Source organism: Sciurus vulgaris, assembly GCF_902686455.1.
Source record: "Sciurus vulgaris genome assembly, chromosome: 16".
NCBI lineage: Eukaryota > Metazoa > Chordata > Mammalia > Rodentia > Sciuridae > Sciurus > Sciurus vulgaris.
Window position 1 is genome coordinate 6,741,203 of NC_136477.1, and position 13,669 is coordinate 6,754,871.

The window sequence follows — 13,669 nt, forward strand, 5'->3', positions numbered from 1 at the left end:
CTGAACTATCACAAATAATTAGAACAAATAAAATTTACAAATTAAAAAATGATAATGGTTTAGTCTTCTAGCAATATTTGAAAAGAATATCTAATCAAAATTGTATCATCACCCACTTATCAGGGAAAATATTCACCCTTCCCTGAAAAATGGATGATGATATATAATGGGGGTGGGTGGGTGGGGAGTGAGAGAAGAATGGAGGAACTTTATCTAGAAGGAAATAAGAGGGAGGGGGTGTGAAAAACGGTAATGAGGCAGACATCAGCACCCTATGTACATGTATGATTACATGAATAGTGTGAAACAACATCATGCACAACCACAGAAATGAAATGATGTACCCCATTTGTGTACAATGAATCAACATGCACTCTGTAAAAAGTAAAAAATTAAATAGATAATTTAGAAAATGCTAGTGACAGCAGCTTGGCTCCAGGAGGCACACTCTCGAGTCAGGAGCACAGATCCTGCTTCTCTGCTCTAACTGATTTCATTCTATCCACATGGCCAGAGAATGGACCCCTTGTATGTTAAAGGAGGCCTTCGGGGCTTTTATTTAGAAGGCTCATGATGGAGTCTTGTTGACCTTGAGTGTTCCTGATCTGGTCCTACTATAGGTTACTTCAAATGGTGGTATGAGGTCAACTGTGAAGTATCATATCCTGGCTTCAAATGTACATGAGTGTTTCCTAAATGAAAACCTCTCATCCCACTCTAGTTACAGTCTCATTCTCTTCCTCGTGTAGCCCAAGTCCTCCGAGAGATCTCTGTGTTCACTCTACCCATTTTTCCACCATGTTTTCTGAGGTCAGACCAATCAGGCTTTGGTCTAATTCCTTCTCTGGCATGCCCAAGGTTGTCCTCACCCATCAGCAGTCAGGTCTCTTCTCCTAGCTCAGTGTACTGACTTCTGATGCTGGATGTTATGGAAGGCATCACAAATCCATCCACCCAACCAACAGTGACCTTGGTTAAATTATTTCTTGGAGACTTTCCTGAAACTTTGAGGTGTTGTGAGTCCAGAGTCCTGGTCTGGGCAGTGTTTCACTCTTGAACTCACTCATAGTTTTCAAGTAAAGAAGCAAATGCACAAGAATAAAACTAGAACCCTGTTTATCATTAGTTACAAATATCCACTCAAAATGGATTGGTGACTTTAGTATAAGACTCAAAGCTATCAATTATTAGAAGGAAATGCAGAAAAATACTTCAGGACATTTGGAATTAATCGCCTATATATCATCAGTTAAAATATTCACTCAAAATGGATTAGGCACTTAAGTGTGTGTCCCAAAGCTATCCATTTTTTAGAAGGAAACATAATAGAAACCCTATGGGACATTGGCCTGAGTAATAATTTTTTAAAAATTAGTCCCGAAATGCACAGGTTAAAAACAAAAATTGACAAATTGGACTACATAATATCTGAAGGTTTCTGTACAATCAAGGAAAAAAGCAACGTATCAGAGAAATGAACCAGAGAGTGGGAGAAAACATTTGTAAATTATATAAGGACGTGGAGAAAGAAGATTTAAGTGCACTGTTGGTGGGAATGTAAACTAGTAGAGTCATAATGGAGAAGAGTATGGAGGCTTTTGTAGAAACCAGAAATAGAGCTAGCACAGGGCCCAGGAAGGCCACTTTTTGCTGTACAACCAAAGGTGGTGAGGTCAACGTGTTGAAAGACCCCTGCACCACCATGGTCTTGCAGCACTGCTCATAACAGCAAGAATGTGGGATCAACTAAATGTCCACCTGAGGGTGAGTGAGGGAAATTGGGCTTTCCCTCAGTAGTTATCCTCGTCTGGGTTTGTGGGTCAGTGGTAGAATGCTTGCCTAGCATGTGTGAGACACTGGGTTCAATCCTTAGCATCACATAAAAACAAATAAATAAAAAAGAGTTATTACATCCATCTACAACTAAAAATGTTTTCAAAATACAGTTATCTTGCCTGATATTGATGCAATGTTTAGTGGCAAGTTTTCTGTCCTTTGTGTATTATTTTAAATGGTGTGTTGGATCAGATCAGGGCTTGTACACGCTGTACAATCACTACCACTGAGCTATCTCCCCGAGTCCACATTTTGGACTATTATGAGTCAACATATTTGTGTAATCTTGTAATGCCCTCTGGTGGAGATAAGCAATATTTTTGCCCTGGGAGTGGAGTTATTGTGTATTTGAGAGCAGCTCTTTTCCTTTGAGTAGTTTCAAAGTGTTTTCCTAAGTGGTTGAACAAAATTACACTCCTGATAGACTTTCTTGTGATACAAATAGTTTCCAGCTCATTTTCATCACTCTTAAAATCTAGTGCATGTAAAATATTATTTCATGAAGTTTACATTTTAAAATTTGGGGTAGACTGTCTTCTCAGACACATGGACAATGTATTTTCTCCATTTTTTTGGTAATAACTGTTTTTTTTATTTCTATTGAACTGCCTTTTTCCCTTTGTAGTTCATATGAGGTTTTTAAGTGCTTTTTAGTGAAATATAGTTATAACAATACTGGAATTCATTGCCCCAAACACGATGGATGGTAGTCTTGATATTGAGCTACACCCCCAGCCCAGTGGTGCAAAACTGCACTTCAATCCAATCACAACTTGGTCCCGTTCAACTCTCTTTGAAAATTTCAGTATCAAGGATAGACGAGATAAAAGCCTCTAGCTCAGGACTCAACCCATGTAGTCATGGCTAAGGAAGCCTGTACCCCTGTTTCAGATCATTACCCCTATAGAAATCATTTGGAGAAATAACACAACTGCAGTGCACACAACATGTACCAATGACCTAAGTATACGTAGATTTGATGCCTCTTAGGGTACGTGTCAATGACAACTCTGGAGAAGTAACCAAAGAAGATGCACCCCACATACACAGTCATCTAAAACACACTTGCCTGAATTTCCAGAGGTTTCCCAATATTGGAAAGTCCATATAGAAATGAGACAATAGACTCTGACACAGCTTGCACTGTGTCAAAACCCACTAATTACAGCCAATGGAGGCAGAGGAAATTACCCTATGAAGTCCATTTGGAATTAAACTCAATGCTATACATACACTGGTTTCCCTGAGCACACCATTGAGAGAAGACTCCTCACTAAGAAGACCCCCACATAAAGTGGAAGAAAATTCAACCCCAACAGATGCATTAATCTCAACATAGAAACCCAAGAAGTATGAAAAAAAAATACAAGGCAACATGACTTTTAAAAATTAACAGCCATGTAGACACAAACTCTGAAAATATTGGACAAAGAATGGAAAAGACCGATTTTAAAATGACCAATAAATTCAAAGAGGATACAAATAAAAGCTGAATAGATTAACAAAGACATTGCAGGATATGAAAGAGCAATTCCATAAAGAGAAAGAGATCCTGAAAAATATACCAAACAGAAATCTGGGAACTGGTAGCTCAATAATTCAAATAAAATCTCAGTTGAATGTCTTGCCAGTAGGCAGGATCAAGAGGAAGAAAGAATTTGAGGGATTGAAGACAAGATGAACTATCACTTCAGACAGCATTGAAGACAGAAAAGGAAGTATGATGAAAACATATGAAAATCTCTGGGAAAACATTAAAGACCAAATGTACAAATCATAGGATTAGATGAGGGATTTCAGTTACATGCTAATGATATAGAAAACCTACTCAGTGTGATAATAGCAGAAAATGACTAAATTCTGGACATGATGGGAAATCTGGAAGAAACTGATTAATTTTTGTCCATGTAATACCTACCAAAGTGAACAAAGTGGACATAAAAAAGCATAAATAGAGGAATACCAGACAATGGTTTTGGTGTCACAGTTATACTGGCTTCATAGAATATATTTGGGAGTGTTCTGTCCACTTTAATGTCATGGAATAAGTTGAGGAAGATTGGTATTAGTTCTATGTTGGAGGTCTGGTAGAACTCAGCTGAGAATACATCTTGTCCTCAGCTATAGTTTTTGGAAAGCTTTTAATTACTGTTTTGCGGGGGCGCCTGGCTCTCCTTACTGTGCTTGACAGAGATCCACTGAAGGATGATTGCAAAGACTCATCCTAAAAGGATTGTAGCCAGATGTATGCCTCCCTTGCTCGGATGTTATTCTGTGCAGTTTTCCTACTAATATATTACTCACTTCAGTCTGGGTATCTTGCTAGAGGTGATGGGAATAATTCTACAAATTTCCAGGAAAACATCATGGAGACAAAACACACGTTGAGACCCTGTGATGTTAACCTCACAACAGGAGAATGTTTTTATTATGTCAAAAAACCAAACACTGCATTTACTGGCACAGCCAGAACCTGTTGGGGCACAGAAAGTTATAGATAACAATGTTTCCCCAAGTTCTAAGCTCAAAGCATCTCCCACAGTAGCTACTAGATATGGACCAGCTTATTTTATCAATGGCAAGCCCTGGTGATTAAGTAAGGATAATCTGTAAGGTTACTGTTTTCTCATAATCTTTTGGTAAAAACAATTTCTGCCTATGCTGTGGAAACTTCTTTGATTTTATTAGTCACAAGCCTGTCATCAAAGCCTGAAGAAAAATATATATAAACCCAGCCTTCCCCAGAATAAAGTGGGATTGATTGCACCAGAACTAGAGTCTGTATCTTTCATTCTCCATCCATCGCCGACGCTGTCTCCCCGCGCCCCCTTACCAGTGTGGAACCCATGGACTCCTGCTGGGGCTGGACCCCAGCACTGTTTAATTTCATTACTTGATAATTGGTGAGTTTAGTTTTTGTATATCTTCCTGGTTCAATTTTCGTAGATTATATGTATGAAGAAATTTGTCAATGTCCTGTAGATTTTCCCATTTGTTGGAGTATTAATTTTAAAAATAGTTTCTAAAGGTCTCTGGATTTCAGAAGTATCTGTGGTGATATCTCCATTTTGACCTCTAATTTTGTTTATTTGTGTCTTCTCTTTATTTTGGTTAGTTTGAATGAGGGTTTCTCAACCTTATTGTTACCTTGATATTTTATATTCTTAGTATTTCTACTCATATTCTGGGAGGGTTATCACTTCTACTTTTATATGTGGGAATTTTAGTTAGCTTCTTTCCCTTTACTATGTGTTCTGGATTGGAAAAATGTCTTCCTGTTAATATTTTAACTCAATTTGAATTTGCTTTGATGTGTAGTCTCTAACACCACACTGAATACAATGCCTTATACTAATAAATTATAAACATGTAATTATTAAAAGAGTTCTCTAGGAGGATTTTAATCTGCATGGCAATTGGGAGTGATTTTCTTGACTTTGTTGAGAAATTAGATCCTAAGAAGGTAAAATTGCTTTTAAACGATTCTTGGCTCACAGCTCAGCAGTTCCCTCCCTGCTTTAGTTCTGGGATATACAGGAGTCAAGACTTACCATGTCCCCTCCACCGATTTTTGGAGCAAATTTGTTTGTTTATTTATTTTTCTTGCTGAGGTCTTTGAAAGAGAATATTTTCTTATTGGGACTTTAGTTATGTAGTTTTTAAATTCTCATTTCTGACCCAAAATAGACAAGCTTCTTAAGTGAGTTTGTGTGAAGATTTTCAGTTCAGGATTTCACTCCTTTATTGGCTGTACAGCTCTAATACATCACTCTTTTTGGAAGTCTAGAACATAGACTGTTTCAAGGAGAGTGGAATTTGTCAGCCTACATCCAGGCCTTTCTAGGCTTGGAAGAAATGACTCAGGGATCACCCACTTTGGTCAGAATTTAATTGGACTTGGTTTCCTACCCTGCCTACTGTCAGCCAGTTCCTTCCCTAGAGCTCAGACTGCCTGTTTCAAGTAAGAGTTCTTAGCTCTTCTCAGCTTTGTAGACTCAATATAACACTTCCTGAATCATTGTATTTTTAATCATTTTTGTGGAGCTGCTATAATTGTGTGGCTCCCTTTGTTCCTCCTTATTCCATTACCCAAAGAGATAATCTACATGGCTTTAAAGGAAGTCAAAATATTTTTCTTTGCATGTAAAGAAGGTGTATGTGGGCAAAAGACGTTTGAAATAATCAAAAGGTGAGAGGAAAGCAAGGTAGTGCATGAAGGTCCTAAAGAGAGAGGAAATGGAGTAGAAAGGAGAGAACTAGAGGTTTCACAATTGGAGGAGATATGAGAAAAGTGTGAACAATAAAACAAACAAACATATACAGCTAAATCACACCATTAATAAAATTGAACTAAAACAAAATACAAAAACCTAAAGAAAACCCCAACCCCCAAAATACTACTTCTTAGAAAAATAGAAGAAAATTTAAAAGATTAGTAAAAGAAAAGAAATAATAAAATAAGTTAGAAAAAGCAGAAATGTGAACATGTATAAACATGAAACAATCTGTAAATATCACCAGAACTACAACGCATTATAAAACTGCATTCCTATCATTTCAATTCCAAGCAGCAGAGCAACTGGGAAGTGTCCTGTTCTTATACTGTTCCATCTTATAATTCTCAAAGGTAACCTTGTAAATAAATGGTGCTGGGAAAACTGGATATTCACATGTAGAAGAATGAAGATTCCCATATTTTGTTCTGCACAAACGTTAACACAAAGTGGAATTAACTCAGGACTAAGAATTACATCAGAGACTTTAAAATGACTGGAAGAAAACATGGGTTAAATACTCACTCCACAATCTGGCACAGATACTGACTTTCTTAACAAGAACCCTAAAGTTCAGTACATGAACCAGAGAATCAATAAGTGAAGTGGCACCTACTTCAAAAGCTTGTGTACAGCAATGGAAAGAATGAAGATCATAGAGAACCTACAGAAAGGGATAAAATATTTTTCCTTCTTCCAACAGGGATTAATATACATAATATATAAAGTATTCAAAAAACAACATAAAAATCCTACAAATAACTAAATCAATAAATGGCAAAAGAACTAAACAGACATTTCTTGAAAGAAGAAATACAAGTTGTCAGCAAATATATGAGAGACTATTCAACACCATCCCTAGCAATTATGGAAATGCAAATTGAAACTACATTGAGATTGATTTCATCTCAATCCAGTCAGAATGGCAATCATCAAGAAGATAAATAATAAAAAATGATGGTGAGGATGTGGGGGAAAAGGTACACTCATACATTGTTGGTGAGACTGCAAATTAGTTCATCCAATTTAGAAAGCAAGACGGGGATTCCTTGACAGACTAGGAATGGAACCACCATATGACCCAGCTGTTCTGCTCCTCAGTATTTATCCCAAAGGAATAAAATCAGTATACTATCATGATATAGGTGTATTAATGCTTATAGCAGTGCAATTCACAACAGCCAAATTATGGAATCAGGCCAGTTGTCTGTCCAGAGGTTAATAGAGAAGAAAATATAGTACACATATGTAATAGTGTTTAAATCATGAAGAAGAATGAAATAATGGCATTTGCTTATAAATTAAGAGAACTGGGGAACATCATGGTAACTGAAATAAGTGAGACCCAGAAAGTCAAAGGTCAAATCTTTTCTCTCATATGTGAAAGCTAGAGGAAATTAAGAAGAGGAGTGGTGTGCAGTTACATGAAAATAGAAGAGAGAACAGTGGAGTAGAGGAACAGAATTCCAGGGAAAGCAGGAGGGATAGGAAAAGGGAGGAACTGCACAATGAAATCGAAAAAATTATGCTCTGTACTTATGTAAAGATACCTCAGTGAATTCCACATTTATGAATATCTTCAAAGCACTAGTTTAAAAAACAATCAGTAAATAGAAAGCAGACCAGAAGATTGGAGGGGAAGGAGGAAAGGAGAGGAGGAAGTACTGGGAACTGAAATGCTGCAAATTATGATCCTTATATGTATGATTACATAAAAGCGAGCCCTCATATTATGTGGAAGCATCATGTACTAATAAAAACATTTTAAAAGATATTGCATAATTTATCAATTTCAAAAAGACAGAATTCTTTATGTTTAAAATTTATTTACTTACTTATTCATTTTTTATTTTTACAGACTGCATTTTGATTCATTGTACACAAATGGGGTACAAGTTTTCCTTTCCATGATTATATGCAACATAGATTCACACCATTTGTTTAATCATACATGAACATCATGTAATGATGTCTGTCTCATAATATAGAGGGCAAAAAGAAATAGTTTTATTGAGAACTAATTTTCTTTGCTGAATTCCACTTCATCAAATATTGCCATCATTGTTGTTATTATTCCCATTATGATTACTTTTACTATTAATATTATTGCAGCTATTTAATGGGTGAGCTTCATGGACTAGTGATGGTATTACTATAGTATGTATAGTATATTTTGTATATTAGTATGTATGTATGTATATTAGAATGTATATAGTATGTGTATATGTAGTATGTATGCATATAGTATGTATATTAGTATGTAGTATATTTAATAAATTTATGTAATAAATTTTGCATGCTCACCTACAAGGATGATAAAATCACACAGTTGAATCTTGTGACAATGCCAGTGTGTGGGCACACATGACCAATGACTGCCAATTTCAAAGGATTCAGGGAAATCAAATAATATTGTAAATAATAAATATAAATTTTAGTGGAACTGATTATAAGAAGAGGAGAAAGGAATATATAACTGGAGGATTCTTTATACATATTCTATCTTTATTTTTAACCTGGTGGTCTGTATGTATGTTTTATTATGTTACAACAAATTTAAGCCTATAGGTAAGTTTTGTATACTAAGTGTATGACACTTGATACTATGTTATTTGAGGCATATTACCTAAAGCAAGTGCATTATCTTTTGTTCTTGAAATATTCGTACTTAAAATCTTCCCAGACTTGAGAGCCTTGAAACCTCACAAAGGGCTTATTTATGAATCACGTCTTTAGACATCTCGACAAAGATTCAAACTCAATAGTCCTTGAGTGAGATCAATGAACCTGCATTATGAACATGTTCCTCAGGCAACTCACCTCTGCAGGGCTCTGTGGGCACCAGTGGAGGAAGTTCTGCTCTGGAAGACCATGAGGGAATGACAGGGAGCTGTCCACGAGAGAGGTGCTGAAGGCTTTTCCTTGTGCCACCCTCCCCGCCTCCTACTCCAATGACAGACTGTCATGTTCTGCTGAGGTTTTATTTCCACACATGGAGAGATGACATTGAGAAGTTTTTATCTTTGTTGGAATGTAGTGACCTTTTACACTACCTGCTTGTTTTCTCTTTCACTGCATTTTCAAAAAACAAAACAAAACAAAACAAAACAAAAACCCTAATATCTCCCACAAAACTGGCCTCTTTCTCCACAGAAAAATTGTTTTCCTCACAAATACAACATTAAGTTTTGCATGAGAGTGTTAAATGTTCACTGGATGTACTTTGGAAAACTGGCTTAAATATGATGAGAAACACCTGAAGAATGTTATTCTACTTAATATTTTCCTCAGGGCTTCCCTCACATCCCTGTTCCTCAGGCTGCAGATAAAGGGGTTCAGCATTTGGGGACCACAGTGTACATCACTGAAGCCACTGCAGTCTTCCTAGATGACTAAATAACTACAGATCTAAAACACACACCAAAACCTGTGCCATAGAACCAGAAAATGACTAAGAGATGAGACCCACAGGTAGAAAAAGCATTATGTCTTCTGCGAGCTGATGGCATTATCAAAAGAGAAAAGATGATTTAAGTATATGAGAAAATGATTCCAGACAGAGAACCACCAACCAATATGATAGAGAAAAAATAAAGCAAAATGTTATTGATGAGGGTATCAGAACAGGCAGGCTTGATGACCTGAGCAAGTTCACAGAAGAAATGGGGGATCTGCAGGTCAGTGCAGAAGGACAGCACCATAGAGTGTGGAGGAGGGCATCCACAGAGCTGATGCCCAGAGAGATCAGAACAAGTGTCACACAGAGGGAAGGATTCACGATGATGGGGTACATCAGTGGGTGACAAATGGTACCGGGGTCCAGCCCTAGCAGGAGTCCATGGGTTCCACACTGGTAAAGGGGCGCGGGGAGACAGCATCGGCGATGGATGGAGAATGAAAGACACAGACTCTAGTTCTGGTGCAATCAATCCCACTTTATTCTGGGGAAGGCTGGGTTTATATACATTTTTCTTCAGGCTTTGGTGACAGGCTTGTGACGAATAAAATCAAAGAGGTTCCCAAAGCATAGGCAAAAATTGTTTTGACCGAAAGATTATGAGAAAACAGTAACCTTACAGATTATCCTTACTTAATCACCAGGGCTTGCCATTGATAAAATAAGCTGGTCCATATCATATCTAGTAGCTACTGTGGGATGTGCTTTGTGCTTAGAACTTGGGGAAACATTGTTATCTATAAGTTTCTGTGCCCTGACAGGCTCTGGCTGTGCCAGTAAATGCAGTGTTTGGTTTTTAAAATAATAAAAACATTCTTCTGTAGTGAGGTTAACATCACAGGGTTTCAACATGTGTTTTGTCTCCATGATGTTTTTCTGGAAATTTGTAGAATTATTCCCATCACCTCTAGCAAGATCCCCAGACTGAAGTGAGTAATATATTAATAGGAAAACTGCACAGAATAACATCCAAGCTAGGGAGGCATACATCTGGCATGCAATTCTTTTAGGATGAGTCTTTGCAGTCATCCTTCATTGGAACTCTGTCAAGCAGTATAAGGAGAGCCAGGCACCCCCGCAAATGGCCACATAGCGGTCATAGGCCATTGCTGTGAGGAGACAGTTCTCTAAGACAAGAAAAACCAGGACAAAGAAGACCTGGAAGAGGCAGCCTATGTAGGAGATGCTCTGTCTCTGTGATTGGATGTTGACCAGCATCTTGGGGATGGTGCTTGTGCTCAAGCAGATATCAGTAAAGATCAGGATGGAGAGGAAGAAGTGCATGGGGGTGTGGAGGTGGGGGTCAGAATTCACAGCCAGGATGATGAGCAGGTGTTCCAGAATGGTGACCAGGTACATGGACAGGAAGAGGCTGAAGAGGCATGATCCAATGCTGGATTCTCTGTCAGTTCCAGGAGCAGGAATTCTTGTGTTGTTTCTTGTTTCCATGTTAATGGTGAATCTAAAGCCAAAGATGGGTGACATGACAAGAAAAGCTGTGATTCCTGGGCCCATGCAGCAACAGCATGACTTGGGGACTTGTGAGAAATGCTGATATATGGAACCCATAGCAGACCTTCTGATAATGAGCTCCTGGATGAGGAACAATAGTGAATGATTTAACAAACTTCTTCACATGGTAACTTTTAAAATTATGAAAAAATTGTTCTAATTACTTGCACATGAGAATTGCTGCTCAAGGTTCTCTCTTTTAAATGAAAGCCGAAATGAACATCCAAATCCTTACCTGTGCTTCTCTCTCTTCTTTCTCAACTACTTCCCTGTACTCATTTATTCACCTTCGTTTTCTTTGAGAATTAACTTTCTCACACGTGGTGAAAAGTGCTGAGAATGCAATAAATAGAGATGATTTTTGTTTCAGAACTATTTTATGCCGTCGATTAGAAATATATACCTAAAATTCTGAAGTCCATCGCGTATTTAGAGAATTTATCTCCCTATGGTGGTAGGTGGCATATAACTGAAAAAATAAAAATAAATGAATGAGACTAATAATAATTAGTTCCCTGGATTTATTAGAATTCACTGCTAAACGACATGGCTTATGATATGAGGCTTGTAAAAATGCACAAAAAGCAACAATTTGTGCTCAGAAGATAAAGACATAAGAGATGGATAGCACTAGAAACCTGTAGATCCTGTAGAACATGGATCTCCTTCAGGAGACAGAGGTAGCCATGAGAGCATAGATAATTTGGGGAAATTATTAGACTCAAACATGCTGAATTATTTTCATCCTCTTGTCCTTGCTTTGTAAGAGGCAAATTCATTGACTGGGGATGGAGGACCTGCAATCTATGATTCAACAAGCCCTCTGGATGGTTTTTTTTTTTTTTCTTTTTTTTATTGTAAACAAATGGGATACATGTTGTTTCTCTGTTTGTACATGGCGTAAAGGCATACCATTTGTGTAATCATAAATTTACATAGAGCAATGTTGTTTGATTCATTCTGTTATTTTTTCCCTTCCCCCCACCCCTCCCACCCCTCTTTACCCTCTATACAGTAGTTCCTTCCTCCATACTTGCCCCCCTCCCTAACCCTAACTCTAACCCTTCCCTCCCCCCCATTATGTGTCAACCTCCACTTATTAGCGATATCATTCGTCCTTTGGCTTTTTGAGATTGGCTTATCTCACTTAGCATGATATTCTCCAATTTCATCCATTTGCCTGCAAATGTCATAATTTTATCATTCTTTATGGCTGAGTAATATTCCATAGTATATATATACCACAGTTTCTTTATTCACTCATCAATTGAAGGGCATCTAGGTTGGTTCCACAGTCTGGCTATTGTGAATTGAGCAGCTATGAACATTGATGTGGCTGTATTTCTGTAGTATGCAGATTTTAAGTCCTTTGGGTATAGGCCAAGGAGTGGGATAGCTGGGTCAAATGGTGGTTCCATTCCAAGTTTTCTAAGGAATCTCCACACTGCTTTCCAGAGTGGCTGCACTAATTTGCAGCCCCACCAGCAGTGTATGAGTGTACCTTTCTCCCCACATCCTCGCCAACACCTGTTGTTGCTCGTATTCTTGATAATCGCCATTCTAATTGGGGTGAGATGGAATCTTAGGGTGGTTTTGATTTGCATTTCTCTTATTACTAGAGATGTTGAACATTTTTCCATATGTTTGTTGATTGCTTGTAGATCTTCTTCTGTGAAGTGTCTATTCATTTCCTTAGCCCATTTGTTGACTGGACTGTTTGAATTCTTGGAGTAGAGTTTTTTGAGTTCTTTATAGATTCTGGAGATTAGTGCTCTATCTGAAGTATGATTGGCAAAGATATTCTCCCACTCTGTAGGCTCTTTCTTCACATTGCTGATAGTTTCCTTTGCTGAGAGAAAGCTTTTTAGTTTGAATCTATCCCAGTGGTTGATTCTCGCTTTTATTTCTTGTGCTATGGGAGTCCTGTTAAGGAAGTCTGGTCCTAGACCAACAAGGTGAAGATTTGGACCTACTTTTTCTTCTATAATCTGCAGGGTCTCTGGTCTGATTCCGAGGTCCTTAATCCATTTTGAGTTTAGTTTCGTGCATGGTGAGAGATATGGGTTTAGTTTCATTCTGTTGCATATGGATTTCCAATTCTCCCAGCACCATTTGTTGAAGAGGCTATCTTTTCTCCATTGCATATTTTTGGCCCCTTTGTCTAGTATGAGAAAATTGTATTTATTTGGGTTTGTGTCCGTGTCCTCTATTCTGTACCATTGATCTACCTTTCTATTTTGGTACCAATACCATGCCGTTTTTGTTACTATTGCTTTGTAGTAGAGTTGAAGATCTGGTATTGCAATACCCCCTGTTTCACTCTTCCTGCTAAGGATTGCTTTAGCTATTCTGGGTTTCTTATTCTTCCAGATGAATTTCATAATTGCCTGCTCTATTTCTGTAAGGTACGTCATTGGGATTTTAATTGGAATTGCATTGAATTTGTATAGCACTTTAGGTAGTATGGCCATTTTGACAATATTAATTCTTCCTATCCAAGAACATGGAAGATCTTTCCATCTTCTAAGGTGTTCTTTAATTTCTTTCTTTAGTGTTGTATAGTTCTCATTGTAGAGGTCTTTCACCTCTT